The sequence below is a fragment of the Amborella trichopoda genome, chromosome 4, assembly GCF_054954075.1.
Source record: "Amborella trichopoda isolate Santa Cruz 75 chromosome 4, AtrichopodaSantaCruz75HAP2 v2.0, whole genome shotgun sequence".
Lineage (NCBI taxonomy): Eukaryota > Viridiplantae > Streptophyta > Magnoliopsida > Amborellales > Amborellaceae > Amborella > Amborella trichopoda.
This window is the reverse complement of record NC_142339.1, coordinates 41,203,651-41,220,863: the sequence shown is the minus strand read 5'-3', so window position 1 is coordinate 41,220,863 and position 17,213 is coordinate 41,203,651. Positions and strand designations below refer to the sequence as shown.

General features: G+C 34.3%; 1 pseudogene across 1 annotated transcript; it reads left to right on the top strand.

The window, feature by feature from the left end:
- The first annotated feature begins 7,230 nt into the window (after positions 1-7,230).
- Positions 7,231-15,489, top strand: LOC148782453 (bifunctional protein FolD 4, chloroplastic-like; annotated as a pseudogene). Its single transcript, XR_016053539.1, has 4 exons — positions 7,231-7,650; positions 12,615-12,851; positions 13,337-13,504; positions 15,231-15,489. The product of XR_016053539.1 is annotated as a bifunctional protein FolD 4, chloroplastic-like (transcript).
- The last annotated feature ends 1,724 nt before the right edge of the window (positions 15,490-17,213 follow it).

The window sequence follows — 17,213 nt, the reverse complement described above, 5'->3', positions numbered from 1 at the left end:
CAACATGCCTCTCGTTGCTAATCCCAATGGGCCTAGCGACTCATATCACGTCACTTATCCCTTTCATACCCTAGAAATCTCCAAAATTTTCCAAAAGGTTCTAGAGGGTTGGATGGTCAGTTTGACCATTTTTGGATGAGGTTTGACTAGGATTTTGGCTGGGATTATCTGAGGAAATTAATTATTACGAAGCATAATCTCCAATGGCTATGGGAGATACCTACTTCCGAACCCTGTATAAACCCCCCAATCTCCCATAATAAATCACATAAAAATCATAAAAAATCCCTTGAAACTCACAAAATATAAAACAATTTTATAAAATTCCTTAAAAATTAGACATCCAAAAGTCCTTGAAAATATTAGGAAAATCCCTAGGGAGTAAGTGTATAATGCATTACACGTATAATGCATTACACGCACCCAATATTATAATCGTATAGGTAAATGAAAGGAAAGATTGATAATTGAGGATTGTCAACCAGTTGGTGTTGCTGACAAATATGTTATTCCTAACAAACTTTTGTAAATGGAATTTATTTGTGAATAGATGAAGGGACGGAGGGAGCAAGTAATTCAATGTAATGGTATTACATCCTCTCATGAATTAACCATTACTTAAAATCAGTGTTCAAAAAATCGGTGACCCAATCCGAAATTGAGCGATTTGGATTGGGTATCAGCTATACCGTTCCGGATCCAGTCATAAAACAAGATCCGACCATGTTTGCATAGTAAGCATGACAGAGTATTGACTTCATCACACTTTTTTTTAAAAAAAGTTAGAAGGACATTTTTCTAATTTCCTTTAAAAATGGGGCAATTGTGGTGTACATGTACTTCAGGTCTTACATGGCCATGTGTGCCTCTTGTTGTCGTCAATCATGTCCCCCCTAGGGCCACATGCCCTTATCAACCATAGGCACACTGCCTCATACTTCATCATACTTTTCAAGCACCCTTATTCTAATTTTTCGACGTGGGACATTTCGTCCCATTCGACATGCACAACGTCATTGGACTGCTGGAGGCACGGAGCATGTTAGCTTTTTTCCTCTCTCTCATATATCAATGCCTATTGTTAGACTTTTTTTTTTACCTAGGAATAAATGATCTGATTATATTTTTTATTTTTATAACATAGTGGTCATTAACATAAATTTAAGAATATTAATTTAAAGAGATCCGGTTCATAATGAGGCCATTTGAAATCTCTCTTTCTCTCTCTCTCTCTCTCTCTCTCTCTCTCTCTCTCTCTCTTTCTCTCTCTCCCCTAAGAATCTCTTCCACTAAATTTATTCTAGAAATCTAAAAAATTAGATTTTTGAAAAGTTAATTTCTTATTTTGAAAATTGGACGCATTCTAATAATTTCTACATTGATAACCAAATCTTGTTTTTTATTTATTAATTTATTTTCATTATAAATTACGTAATGTACTTTTTTTTTTAATTGTCAATAATATATTTTAAATTAGATGATACTATAAGATATTTTGTATTTTTTATTATTTGTATAGTAAAATAATTATAAAATATAAACCAACAATTTCAATTTTAGTATATAATATTATAGTTAGTTAAGTTGTAACAATTTTATATTATAGTTAGGAAGGTTGTAATAATTTGGGTTTCTTGTTTGAATCATTGTTGGGTTTTCATTTTTATTCGTTTTTTCATTTTCATATTCTCTTGATGTTTATTGGGGGATCATTTCTCTTTTTCTTTTCTGTTTTTTTCCTTCTTTTTTTTTCTGATATGGACCTATAGTCATCGTGAGCTATTATTTTTACTAGGTAAAGTTCGTATTTTATGAATCGTATGCTTTATTGTAGTCCATGTGTGATTATATACGTCATTCATGATAATTTTATGATTCTTCTTTTATGTGATGTAAATTTAATGGTTAACATAAGTTCATACAGAGAAAGAACATCTCAATATTTGCATATTGATGAATAAATAAATAAAAGTTAATAATGTAGTACCCCTATTTTTTATTATATTCTTAAAAAACAACATTTATAATGATTTTTCATAATTTTTTGGATTTTTTTTAATGCCAAATCCGACCGATTCGACTGATTTCCGATCGAAACCGCCGATTCACCAATCTTAATGGGTTTTTGGGATGCCCGATCCGAGGCACCGATTTTCAGAAGAAGAGAATATTGAAGAATCACCAAAATTTGGGTGGTACTTCAAACAAATCAACAAATTTTAGAAGGACCCATTAAAAAGAAAATTTTGAAGAATTCTTGCGCTAAATCAGGCTGTTATGCTTGATTCACTCATTATGTTAATTTAACATTTTTTGTCAAATCACGGCCAAATATCTAACCAGCGACTGGTTTTTCTAGAATTCATCTGAGTTAAATAACACTTTGATGGGATTTGGATCAATTTTCAAAGAAAATTGAGCATTCTGACTCTCGAATTTTTTTTTTCTCATTTTGGCCCATGGGATGTCAACAATCACAGGGGCCATTTACTCCAGTATAACTGAACTTGGAAACTAGCAAAAGAATGTGAATCCCCTGGTTTGAATTTCTGACATCAAAGGCTGCATTATAGTTCCAGCTCCATATCTGAAACAGAAGTTTGCAGGTTTGATCCTAGAAATACACACACACTTCACCAAAGAAAGCATCTCCCACATCCAAAGTAAGCTATTTCAACTAGACGCATTTTTTTGCGACTAAATATAATTAACAAGGCATGCTAAATCATTTTTTTTGTGCTCAAAATTATACTCAAGAATTCATATAAAATATTTATGTGATATGGTAATGGGATATAAGAACGATTACACATATAAGAGCGATTACAGATCATTTAGAATGTCAATAATGTACTGTTTCTCAGTTATTTGATCATGAATGCGTATTTTATGTAATCTGTTGCTTGTCTCATTTTTTATATCATAATAATATAATTATAGAAATATCAGTTTATCAATTTCTGTAATCAATTATGGATAGTAGAGGTACACCTGACCACTTATTTTAAATATGTAAACTGATTTTCCTTTATATTAATTTTCCATTGTTTCAGGTATTGAGAATATAGCAAACTGAAATGCTAAATTATATCCTTGCATATTTCTTGGAATATTTTGCAGTGATCAGCTTCTCCTATAAATAGTTCTCATAATTCTAAAGGAGGCTCTGTCTATGATAATAGAATCTATCCATTGCAGCAACAGAATCCGGATGGCTCATATTGTAGGTGCACCGCATGACAGCGGGAGCAATTTGGAAGTATATCTAAGTAGATTTCCGTAGTATCAAAATCTGTGTTAGAAGTTTAGTTGAGGATTAATGTATTATCTTTTATAGCATGTTATTTGTTTTGTTTGTTGTGTGTTCCACTTATGGCTCTCATTTGCGCAAGCATGTTCTTTATTTTGTTTGTTGTGCTCTTACTCGTATTGCATGACGATATTCTCTTGATCGTTGGTGTGCTTTTGTATGTTGTTGCTTCCCTATGGTTGCCATTATTATTCCTAACAAAAAAAAATTTATTGATTAATAAAAAATTATTAAAAAATAATGTAGTTAATATTCAAATAGCTATTGTGAGAGACGGATAAAATTATTATAATACTGATGGATTGTCCCGTGAATATATATATATATATATATATATATATATATATATAGGAAAACACTACGCAGTGCCTATAGGCGAAAATAAATAGTGATTTCGCCTACTTTCATTACCATTCAAAGTTCATCGCGCGGTCACAATTGTCCGATAGTGTTTCATTTTTCAATTTTTTTACAAATCAGAATGATTTGAAATTTGGAACGTGTATTCATCAAAAATAGGGGAATCTTCGAAAAATATAAAAAAAATATTTTACATAAAAAAATTAATTAAAATACCCCTGAAATGTTTCGGGGGATTTTGATCAATTGATTTTTTGTGGATAATTTTTTTTATATTTTTATTACATTCGCCTCATTAAGATGAACGTAATATTCAAATTTCAAGTCATTTCGATTTGTAAATAAAAAATAAAAAATAAAATACTATTGGATAATTGTGACTGTGCGAAAAAATTTGAATGGTAATGAGGGTAGATGAAATCACTATTCATTTTTGCCTATAAACATTAGGAAGGCTTTTCCATATATATATATATATATATATATATATATATAATTTACAACCAGTTGATAATATTTCCTACATTGTAGCATCATGATGTCATTTGGTAGAGCGCTTGGAGTAGAAACCCTAAACTCCAGTGCTCTTCTTCAATGAAACACTTCCAATTGAGTCCCTAACATTTAAATCCGCAGGAAAGTCGCTGTATTTTCATTGACCCAAGCATTCGTCTATTAATGCTTCTCGCCTACAATTTTTCTCCTTCTCGTCCCCTTCTGCCAAAGAGACATGCCCCACTCTCACCTTCTCTTGGGTTGAAATTGCATGAAAAATGTGTTAACCTCATTCTGGCGCTCTATGACACTAGTTGTGAGTTTCTTTGAACTGTTACTTTACTGGAATTATTTTTGTTTTGGGGTTTGTATTTATTTTGGATTTCTATTATTGTATTTCATGTGATTGCACCGATATTGGCGAATGCTTACAATGAATAATAGGGTATTTTCAAATGCAATGCATGTTTTAGGTTCCGAACCCTCAACAAGTAAGGATTCCTATGTCCTCTGCCTCCTGCCTTTAGCATTTCCAAAATTGAAAAAGGGTAATTTGGGTCACTCCATCGGTAGAGGTACTTCATTCAAATGAAATTTGAAAGTTATATAAGATCATTTGACTACCTTAATAGATCTCGTAACAATTTAACTATTGGTTACTAATTCTCTTCTTCTATTCTGTTTAATTTTTATTCACAATTTTGTCAAAACACCCTTGAACTATTAATATTTTACATATATTGTTTGATTTAATTTTAAAATACGACACGTGCTCATGATTATGAATTGGAATATTTACAAATATATAAAATATTGAATAATGTGTCACTCTCTGATGGTAGATTCGTTTCTTATTTTCTAACTCAACTGTCGTTGCCTCCACGTGGTGAATAAGTGCAATTTCTTTACATTTAGAGAGCGAGTTCGGTTATTGCTAAGTCAAGAATGCTAATTATCTTAAAAAAAAAAATCAAGAATGCTCATATCATTAAATACTTAGGAAAGAGAATTTTTTTAAAAAAAATTTGGGAATGTCAAAATGCAAACCATTCGATTTGTTTGAGAATTTGAGATTTGACATTATTGTATGGTAGTGCTCGATATGCCGATGATTTTATTTGAGCACGTACACTATGTTCCATCACCAATATAATTTTCTACTACTCCCTCAATTAGAAGATGTACTTGGGCGATTTTTTCGATATGAAATTTAGATAATTATTTGAGGATTATTAGATGATTATTATTAAAAAAATTAAAATTTGAGTTTTGAACTCTTAGATCTCACCATCTAAATATTGGACGGTCTCTATTCAATCTGAAGACATTGTTTTTTCAAGTGCGTATATAATTAAAAAATAGAAAATTGTTTCATGTGTGGGGACCTTATTTCTACATTTGCGGTCCTCGAGGTATTTTAGCTTTTATTTTTGGGTTAAAGGACCATAGAAAATCAATGGAGAGTTGCAATCCATCTCCATTGCTGAGACCCTTTCAATGGAGTCTCTAGCTTTAAAATCCGCAGCAAACTCAATGTATTTTCATTCACCCAAGCATTCGTCTATTAAAGCTTCTCGCCTGCAACGTTTTTGCTCAAGCCCTACTGCTCCTTATCATTCCTTTCTTCCAGATAGGCATGCCCCACTGTCACCTTCTATTGGGTTGTAATTGCATGAAATATGTGTCAACCCCATTATGGCCGTCCAAGATGCTAGCTGTGAGTTCTTACTTTACTGGAATGCTTTTTGTTTTGGAGTTTGTATTTACTTTGGATTTCTGTTATTCTATTTCTTGTGATTGCATTGATACATTGATAGTACTGGTTAATGCTTACAGTTCCTTGGCAGGCAAAATACTGAAATGCGTGTTTCCAAATGGGAATGAGTGACAAATTTGGGTTTTCTGACGATACTGTTCATTTTTATTTCTCTCTCTTTCTTTTTTTAATGAATTTCATTGCTTCATTTTGCGAATTTATGAGCTTGTCTGAAGCTAATCTGCAAGTATGACATTTTTAATACCACCAAACGTATATAGAGGAGCAAATGGCATTAAGTTTCTTATGGACACCATGGGCGTGTTGTTTACGTGTCAACGTATATATTTATAATCAAGTATGCAATGAGCTGGATAGCTTGTACATGTGCATTCTGACAAACTGTAAAAATTTTCATGTACTAGAAAATTTAATTTTGCATGACATTGTTAAAACTGTAGATTTGTTATGATAATTGCAATTAAAGCAGTTATTGAGTTCTCAATACCTCTGAAGGAAAGTTTTATATATTGTGATAGATCATTTGATTGGATTAGTTTGTTTAATGTGTTCTCAATGTCACTAACAGAAAGTTTTCTATGTTGTACTAGATTTTTGTTCGGTTTGTTCGTATAAACGTTTCAATCTATTGTATATACATGATTGAGGTGATTGTTCTAGTTAGGAGTTTGTAGTTGTAATTGTGGGTAGTGACGTAAAATAAGAAGATTAAGTCAAATAAGCCACTGAACCTCGTCATGTACTTGTTTTCTCATTTTAGGAATGCACTGTGTAGGTTTTGACTTGTATACCATTTGGATTGGCAGATGTCGACCCATTTACCTCTAATTAATAGAACCGGTACTAAGTGAGTTTAATTTCTGTACTATTTGCTTTTGCTTTATAGCTTTCCTTTTGATTCTTGTTTATTCCTGGAGGTTTTGAGCAAAATGTGCCTGAATTAATTTGCCGCAAAAAGATATGCTCACAGAATTTTGTTAATGTGGTGAATACATTTGTTGTTTTGCTCTAATTTATAAGGCATAGGACATATTGGCTTAATGAATGTATTTAACATGATTAACCATGCAGGTTGAGTAATATTTTCCCTAGACATTTGCCACAGAATTTTGTTTATGTGTTAAACACATTTATGTTTTTGTTGTATATTTAGGGTACATAACATATTGTCTTAATGAATGTGTTGAACACGATCAACCATGGAATTATTGTTTCACGTTGTATGTTATGCCAAATTATTATCGATGACATGTTTTGCTTCTTTCCTTCTCTCTCTCCGCATACAAGCTTATGCTCACATTTTGTGTGTGTGTGGGTTTGGATGCATATTTTGTGATTAGACTCAATTTGGGATCATTGTACATAATTAATTTCTATGTATTTTATAGTGCCAAGTGAACCCGCTGCGATAGTTATTGATGGAAAGTCAATTGCAAAGCAAATTAGAAATGAACTTGCAGTTGAAGTATCTAGGATGAAAGATGCACTTGGCATAGTTCCAGGGTTGGCTGTCATTTTAGTTGGTTCAAGACCCGATTGTCAAACTTATGTTCGAAATAAGAAGAAAGCTTGTGAAGCTGCGGGCATTACATCTCAAGAGGTTCATTTACCTGAAGATTCTTCAGAAGCAGAAGTTCTCCCTGCTGTATCACGTTTCAATGTTGATCCTACAGTTCATGGCATTCTTATTCAACTTCCCCTTCCAAAGGTATGTCTCCACATTAGGTTATCTAGTTATGAGTTCATCACTACAAATTCCCTTTTGTAACCTTTGCTTTTAAACTCAGCTTGGGCTCAGATCTTGGTCCCTAGCCTGGCTGAGGTACTCAGGTGAGTTCTAGTTGCTCGCCTGAGTCTGTGCGAGTGGACCAAATAGCCAAAAAACCCAAAAAAGGAAAAATTCCTTAAATTGGTAAAGAAAGGTAAACAGAACAACAGAAAAAGTACAATAAAAGACGAGAATATTTTTTTTCAAAAGGTCAAAAAATAAAAAAAGTGGTTAAAGATCATTTTCTCAGAAAAATGAGAAAAATAAAAAACCATTAAAAATCATAAAACCATAAAAAAGTATATATAGAATAATTATAAGTCAAGTAGAACTGATTCAATGATTATAGTAATACTATAGGCCCTTTTTTTGTAATCTCATTGTGTATTTTGTATAACTTTGGACAGATCGATACGATCATTTTGTATAGGGTCGGTTGACCCATTTTTTACGAAGGGTCCTACCATGGAGGGACTCTCGGTTCAAACACTCCATGTAAAATATTTATAGCAATACAATTAACTTTATCAAAAAAAAAAATTTGATTATATCAATGATAAACCCATTTTACTGATTTATATATCACTTATATATACCCCTCAGTTGGGGAGTTTCGGGCTTGAGACGCCTCCCTGCTGAGCCCTGTAACTTGGGTGAGTCCGAGTTGGACTCCCTGAGTTTGAAAACACTGCTTGTAACCATTTGCAGAACATGATCTAGACCATTGTTTTTTATCTATGATACACAAGTGTCATTTAAGTTTTTATGTCTTACATATGAATTGCAACTTGGTATATTTGAAATGAGTAATTACCAATAAAATGGAAAACTTAAAATTTTAGAAATGTAAAAAGTAAATTTAAAAAAATCCACTGTGGATCTAAATGTTGATGTCTGATTATTTAATTTGAATATCTAACCATTCACTTCAAAGTTCTTAACTATGTTGACTTTTTGAGTTCTTCCGTATGTGATGATGAATTTTTTGGTTCTTTCATACGCCGTAACTGCCACGGTTACAATTTAAGCATCGATATTCTCATTTGTTCTCATTTGATGTATTATTCTAGCTAGAATGCTAAAAGAAAAAAAGTTTATTTCTCCCCAGAATACAAACTTATAGAAATGAAGATTGTTATTTTCATTTCACTTTATTTAGTAATCTAGACCTGTTGAGCTTTTTGGTATGGTCTTATGCACAACAATTACTCTCAATCAATTGGATAAATAATTTTTTAAAATTTTAAATATGCATACATGTGCATATGTGAACGGAATGCGCAATACTGTTTTTTTGGACATTACAAAATTTTTAGTTCTTTTAGGTGGATTAACTTGTCATATAAGAGTTTTTCACACATTGTATGTCCTAGAATTGTTCAATAGGACATCTTTACCCATATCCTTGTCTGATTATTGGCCTGAATTATTGGACAGTGGATATGAATCTTGGAAACCTGTCCCTGTTAGCCTTGAACTTGTGGTTGGAACATTTTATCAATGCAATCATTAAGTTAGTAAGATACCAATACAAGGATCACATAATAAGGGCAGTTGTTTGTGTTTTCTAGGAGCTATATACGATAAGAATGAGATGACACATAATAGAAATTGAGATCTGAAAAGGAGGGAAGAAGACGGTTATGATTAGGAGTTTTTCTTGAGAAGTGAAAGAAGAGGTTTCCAGCTTCTGTACTCCCTAACCTTGAAATACTTGACCAATGCACCTTGTTTGGTTCTAATATGCTTGCACACCTGCCACATCAGACATCAAAACAGAACTGAGTGGTACTACCATCTCCCAGATGCCCCTATAAACACAATGGACCTCAATATCCTTGAAATGTATCACAATCCAGTTCCAGCCCCCCAAACTCCGCCATTAATGCTCCTACTCTATTTGCCTCCAATCACTATAGACCGCAGTCTACTCAGTTCCCCTCCAAAGTGTTATTACTACTTATTACCACTTGCCTGAAAGGATCCTGTTTTGCTAATTCAAGTCTCTTAACAACCGAGAGTCTCCTCAAGTTGTGCTTGGAAACCTCACATCCAAATTAATGAAACTGCCACTATTTATGATTACTTTGCTTAGGAATTCCTTTGAGTCATCTATTTGTCTCTGGCTTTTTATTGTAAACCGGGATAAGTGAAGGGAAAGATGGCTAATTGAGGATTGCCAACCAGCTAATTTTGCTGAAACATAAGTTATTCCTAACAAAGGTTTTAGGTGGAATTTATTTGTGCATGGATGGGGAGGGAGAGGGAGCGAGCGAGGGAGGGAGCAAACAGTTCAATGTAATGGTATTACATCCTCTCATGAGTTAGCCATTTCTTAAAATTCATCTAAACTTCAAATGCTGCAAACTTTGGGTGGTACTTCAAAGTTCAAACAGATCACCAAATTTTGGAGGAACCGATTAGAAAAAAAATCAGAAGAATTCTTTCTCTAAATCAGGCCGGTGTGCTTGATTCAAAATTTTGTTGTCAAATCATGGCCAAGTCTCCGACCAGCTACTGGTTTTGTTAGAATTTAGCGGAGTTCAATGTAATACTTGGATGGAATTTGGATCAATTTCCAAGAAAATTGAGCATTCTGACCCCTGAATTTTTTCTGCTTTTTTTGCCCCATGGGTCTCAGCAATCAAAGGGCCCATTTACTCCAGTATAACTAAATTTGGAAACTAACAAGAATGTGAATCCTCTGTTTCTGACATCAAAGGCTCCATTATGGGGTTCCAGCTCCATATCTGAACCTGAAGTCTGAGGGTTTGATTCCAGCTTAAACACACACACACTCTCACTCTCACTCTCTCTTCACCAAACCAAATATCTCCTACACCCAAAGAAAGCTGTCACTGAATAGTTTCTTGGAATCGACCTGTATTCTTAGTAATCCATCAGATGCATTGCATAAACTCGTAAGTGTCAAAAATCTAGTAATCAAATGGTGCTAGCTTCACAAAACTCAGTTTCTTTCACCAAAATTTCAGCTGGTTGCTGATAAGGAACACACCCCTCTTCAATACAATTGCACAAAGATTAGCTGCATCAAAGACCCGATCCAATCGATTAAATTCTTTAACCAAGATGTTGTATGAGCTTTACTAGGACTTGTTTGTCTAACATGAGTTTCATCACACTCATTTGCACCATCATCTATCCTCCCCTTGGTACAAAGCACCTTAATATCAGTGTTATAAGTCATCCTCTTTGGAGGATGCCCGTTTTCGATAATTGCTCTTGGAATTGACAAAGCTTTCTCCATCAATCTCTCCTCTTGTAGAGAGAATGAGTCATTAGACAATGAGGAGATGGTACATACCCCAATTCCCCAGTTCTCCTAAAACCTCTCTACGTCTACCTCAGAGATTTCTTTACACAAAGAAAGCCTACAAAGACCTTGAGCAAGCTTAGTCAAAGGTTCTTTCACATGGTTCGAACTCAATTCTCGACATTTGATCGTAAATTTGTAGACCCATTTTGATTGCATTCCATTTCAACAAACCATGAAGTAAATTTGCATGGCTAATGAAATCAGCATAAATTTTCCTATCAATCATCTCCTGTAAAGGCTAAACCCCTCGAAAGCCCTTCCTTCTTTACTGCAACCATTGAGCAGAGTATTATAAGCAATTGGGGTTGGCTTCATACCTAAATTAATGGCTTCCTCAAGCAATTGCCTTGCTTCAGCTGATAGCCCCACTTTATAAAGACCATCTATGGCACCTGTATATGTATAAAATTTCTGGTTTTTCACATGAATTTTGATTAATTTCATTGAGCAATTCAACAGCTTCCTCAACTCTACCAACTGAACAGAGTCCAACAGCCAATTTATTGGAAATGTATGTTTTGGGTTCAAACCTCTCTCTCATGGTTCGAGAGAGGCTCATGGCCTTTTGAATTTGGGAGCATTGAGAAAGCAGAGGAGCATTGTAGAGTGAGGAGAGAGAAGAGGATGGCATTGTAGGAGGAGAGCTCGCTCTTGGAGAGAACGCTAAGCGTTAGGGTTTTGAGCTGGGGGAGAGCGAACGGAAATAAAAAGATGAAGCGCTGCTCTCCCTCGGGTAGGGTGGAGGACTGCACTTCATGTTTTGTGTGAGATGGTCTCCTCATGCCTCAAACATCGGCCTAACCAAATTTGGAACTTGGACAGTAAGTTGGAACTTCAGTTGTCTGACAACTGAAGTTCCAGATGACAAACACGCCCTAAGGAATTTATCTAAATTTAATACATATGATCTGATGATACTAAGATGAAATTATGCTCATGCTTGCACGCACACGCATGCTTAAATTCATTGAGTATTATACTGTTATAACTTTGTCAAGATTTTCCAAGAATCTTGGACTCCAAACGGCTAGTCATTTTACTTGAAATATTCAGACGTTTCAGCTTCTACCATTTGCCATGGGAAAAGTGGCGATTTCTTGAAGCGTGGAGACTTGCCGGTCCCATATGGATCAATGTTGGCATAATCAATGCCCCCTTAGTAGTTGCAAATGCACCTCCATCTTATGCGACTTAACAACAGTAATCTAATTCTCATTTTGTGATTGGATTTGTGGTAGTCTGCTTTCCATGTCTTCTCTTTTCTTATGAGTTCTCAGTTTCTTTCCTGGTACAAACTGTTCTTTGACTCTTCCGACCCATGGGTTTTGAGTAGATGTGTCCATTTGATGGCATACTATTTGTTCCTTCATGATAGCACATACAGCTAGCCGGGAAATATCTTTCTATCTGAAAATACGACAGTACATCATTATTGGCCTCTTTGTGATTGTTTATGGTGTATTTTCAATTTGAAATTCCTATTCATTTAATTTGTGAATATCTTGTGCAGCTTTAGATTGGGCTTCTTTTAATTACCAGTATTGCTACTTCTATGGTTTGGTGACAGCATATGAACGAAGAGAAAGTTGTGAATGCCGTTAGCATTGAAAAAGATGTAGATGGCTTTAATGAGTTGAACATGGGGCGGCTTGCCATGCAAGGCAGGGCACCATTATTTGTTCCATGCACCCCCAAAGGTTGCATAGAGTTGCTGACTCGGTCCGGCATTAAGATTGAAGGTAAACGAGCAGTACTTGTTGGCTGAAGCAATATTGTTGGAACCCCTGCTGCCCTTCTGTTACAGGTAGAAAACTAAAACTTTTTCACTGTAGATTCCCAATAGCATTTCCCCCCCCCCCCCCCCCACCCACCAAAAGAAAAAAAATACCACTTTAAAAAATAAGACTCTCTCTCTATAAATAAATGTTCTATTTAAGTTGCGACTTCCTTGAAGTTCTTTAACTCATTAATATTTGTTAATTTATGCTAATGGCATTTAATGTAGTCAACATATATAAGATCTTCCCTTTCCCTTATCTGTTGGATCTTTTTTCTTAATTGGTAACTGAATTTCATTCATCCACTGAGACACTCAGAACATCTATAAGGATCATTAAAAAATATGGTAATGATAAAGACACCAACAAACCCAAGATTTTCATTTTGGTGATTGAGTTGGGTTCCAGTGACCCCCACTTATACCTTCATAAATCACAACAAAGAATTTGTAAGTTTTTATTTTCTTCTGTTTACTAGTGGGACTTATATTATCTGATGCTGCGTTTGCAGAGGCATAGTGCAACTGTGAGCATTGTGCACTCCAGGACCAAGAATCCAGCAGAAATCACAAGGGAGGCAGATATTGTCATCGCGATTGTTGGAGTTGCAAACTTAGTGAGGGGCAACTGGATAAAGCCTGGTGCTGCAGTGATTGATGTTGGGATTAAAGCTGTGGATGTGCGTATTTTAGCTATATTTGCAGAACTTTTATTTTCTGTTTAATATACACATACCGAAAGAGATGCCACGCTCTAATCCCAAAGTGATAAATGTTACCACTTTTTTCTCTTAAAATCTTGCGAGGTTTTCCAAAAATTTGTTCTCCCTAAGACCAATATTTTTTCTGATTTTTTCTTAGAAGTTGCATCATTTAAATAACATTTATGCTTAAACATAACCACGCCCTTTTGATAAAAATAAAATGTTTACATTTATGAAAAATGTAGGTCATTAGAAGTATCAGGAAAATAAAAGTATGAAACTTAAATATCAAAATATTCTAGAGAATGTTATATCAAAGTTATTAAGAGTTAAAAGCTTGAGGTTTCTGTGATGCTGGTGAGGGAAAATGACTTCTGTCCCCTCCCCGAAATTTCCGTCCTATTAGCCCTTTGGAATCACCAAAATCCCTTGTTCCCTTTCAAGTTGAAAACTTTGGGACCATTAGCCCCCTATTTATGTTTTTTTTTGTTTGTTTAACAAATTTGATCACAAAGTGCTAAACCTATACATTGGTCATCCGTTTTTTTTTTGGTGACTTGATATAAAAATGTTATTGATGGTGATGATGATGATGATGATAATAGTAATAATTATTATTATTACTATTATTATTATTATTATTATTATTATTATTATTATTATTATTATTATTATTATTATTATTATTATTATTATTATTATTATTATTATTATTATTATTATTATTATTATTATTATTATTATTATTATTATTATTATTATTATTATTATTATTATTATTATTATTATTATAATTAACAATAATTATAATAATAACAATAATAACAACAATAATATATTAATTGTAAAATAATTCATCTCTTATAGGTATTTTGAGAAATTTCTTTAATTAAGTGAATAAATAAATAATAATAATCCATTAACAATAGTAATAAAGATATTGACTAATCATTTTCAAAGTTCAAAAGACATTGATGCAATTGTAAAATAGGTCACAATATTAAAAAAAATCATTTTTTTTGTGTCTAAATTTATAGAGTGGGTCTTTGGAAGTAAGATTGGTCTTAGACGAGAAAAGAAAGGAAGTTGACTAATGGAAGGGTTTGGTATTTTGTAAAATAAAAATATCAAATTTATAAAAAAAACAAAGAAAAACATAATTAGGGGGCTAACGGTCCCAAAATTTAAAACTTGAGGGGTTAATAGGGATGGAAATTTTAGGGAGGGGGGTCGAGGTCATTTTCCCAAAAAAAAAAGAACAGACATTTTATGTTCTTCTTCTCACATGTTAGTAAGAACACACATTTTATGCTCTTTTCCTCACATGTTAGCATTTCATATTATTATGTTTTCTTTTATTGTTATCATTTTCTTACTTCGATATGCTAATTCATGTTATAAAGAATATGGAGAAAATCCTAAAATTTGAAAATCTCTTGAGAAACAACATTGTAGAGAGAGATTCTCGATTCCATTATTTTTTACTTTTGAGTGTTAATTTGCATGGTGTGAGTAGTGTTTATCACATTGTCCGTTCTTCGTATGAAGACATGAATCGATTAGCATGGTTTGTTTTTGTGTCGAATTTCAAATCCATCACCCCTTTCATGCAATGTCTTTTCACTAAACTAAAGCCAAGGGACTCAGATTGCCCATTTCTCTATTCATGAATCATGACTAATTGCTTGGTTTCATTCTACAGGATCCAACCAGTCAACGAGGATATCGGCTGCTGGGTGATGTATATTATGAAGAGGCATGCAAGATTGCTTCAGCTATAGCTCCAGTTCCTGGAGGAGTGGGCCCGATGACCATTGCTATGCTTCTATCAAATACCCTTTGACTCTGCAAAAAGTTTGCACAACTTCCATTAAAGTGTGATGGGTCTGCACGTAAAGTTTTTCGCGCTCTTGAGTGTATTGTAACATCGGTTTGCCTATTTAATGTTTGTTATACATCGATCCTGTTTTAAGTGTTCAGAAATTCAGTTGAGAAATATATGAAAATGGTGATCTGAAAATTTTGTTGCGAATTAATTTGAAATGAAAGCAAAGTAATAGACATCAGCATGCACTTACAAAACACGCACGAATTGAAAAGCAGTTTGGGATGTGCATTAAATGAATTTGCACAAACACAAATGGAGCTAGTTGGGGCACCTCTGTGCATGAGATGGAAGAAGTTAACGTATATACTTGAGAAGATTATTGCAACCTCGTCATTTGTATGGGTTTTCTCAGGAGCGTGAGGGAAATAAACACGTTTTAGAACGTTAACCTAGATGGTAAAGCAGGCAAAGAGCAGGTGCCCCTGGTTAGATGGTAAAGCAGGCAAAGAGCAGGTGCCCCTGGTTTACATACATCCAATACTTCTTCGATTTTTGGTGGGTTTTGGGGGGGTGGGGATGGTTAGTGAAGGGGTAGGTTCGAACTTGGGATGGAGTGCTGCAAATGCCTTAACCATTGGAGTTCACCTTAGGAACATCTCTAATGTCGATCCACTATAATTGTGGAGAAGAAACCAAATGCCGGCCAGACCTCTCATCAGTTTAGTAATGTGCAACAAAACTAGAAATGTGCCCGTATGCACCCAGCAGCCCGAAACCAAATAGGGGCTAGGAGCCCAAACCAAATAGGGGCTCAGTCTAGTCTATTTTGGCCCAAAGTACCTTCGAAACCTTCTTCCCTTATAAAATAACTTGCATGCCCCTTAATCTCTGGGACCCCCCAACCTAAAAAGAAAAAAAAAAAAAAAAAAAGGGGAAAATAATAAATTCAACTACATGAAATGGGCCTTTGATAATTTTCAAAAGATTTTTATGCTCATGCAAGAGCTCCCACGGGTAAAACTCAAACCAGTAGAATTTGTAAGCCCTGAAATTTTGGGATTGCAGCTTCTTCAACCTAACAGCCAACCTTAAAAAAAATAAAAAATAAAAATCAACTATATTCTCTATGTGCTTAGAAGGTCATTTCAGTATGACCACGTGACAAAAGGTCAAAAGATTAAATCTCTAACAAAAAGATTTCAATAAGGCCTTTAAAACTATAAATTACATGGGCCAGACGTTTAGTAGGTGGACCCAGTTCCTTAAATTGAAAATATCGTATCCTTAAATTCCTTATAACAAGCTCAAATTTTTTTATTCATTTTGACAACTCAAATATAAGGCACTTGTTGTCACCTTGGTTGAAGGCTGAAAACAACTTACGTGCGGATGAGAAAAAGATAGATGAATATATAAATCGGACTAGGTGAACCAGACTTCTAGAAATCCTGTTCAAATTGGAGAATTGTCAATCTAGATCGGTGATTGATCAGCAATCAGACCAAATCTCTGGTGTTAGAATTGTTCCTCAAAAATTAAAAAATATAACGTGTGGAACTAGGTGACCAGGTTGGTCTAGATCATTCAGTACCTTGACAGACTTGCCAAGTCCTTGACAAGACTGGACGCGTCCATCCGAGTCAGACCGATTTGCGATTTCGACAAAAAACCGGGTTGGTAGGGGCCAATTTCCCATCCGTTCCAATCCGGACAATGCTTTAACTTCAAAGTATAAAATACTTAAGAACCGTAATAGTACCAAAGGGATATGTTTAGCCTAGAATAAAATTGATTTGAATTCAATGAGCCTTTTCAGCACCCAATATCTTTATTGAATGCTCAATTCAGGCAAAAATA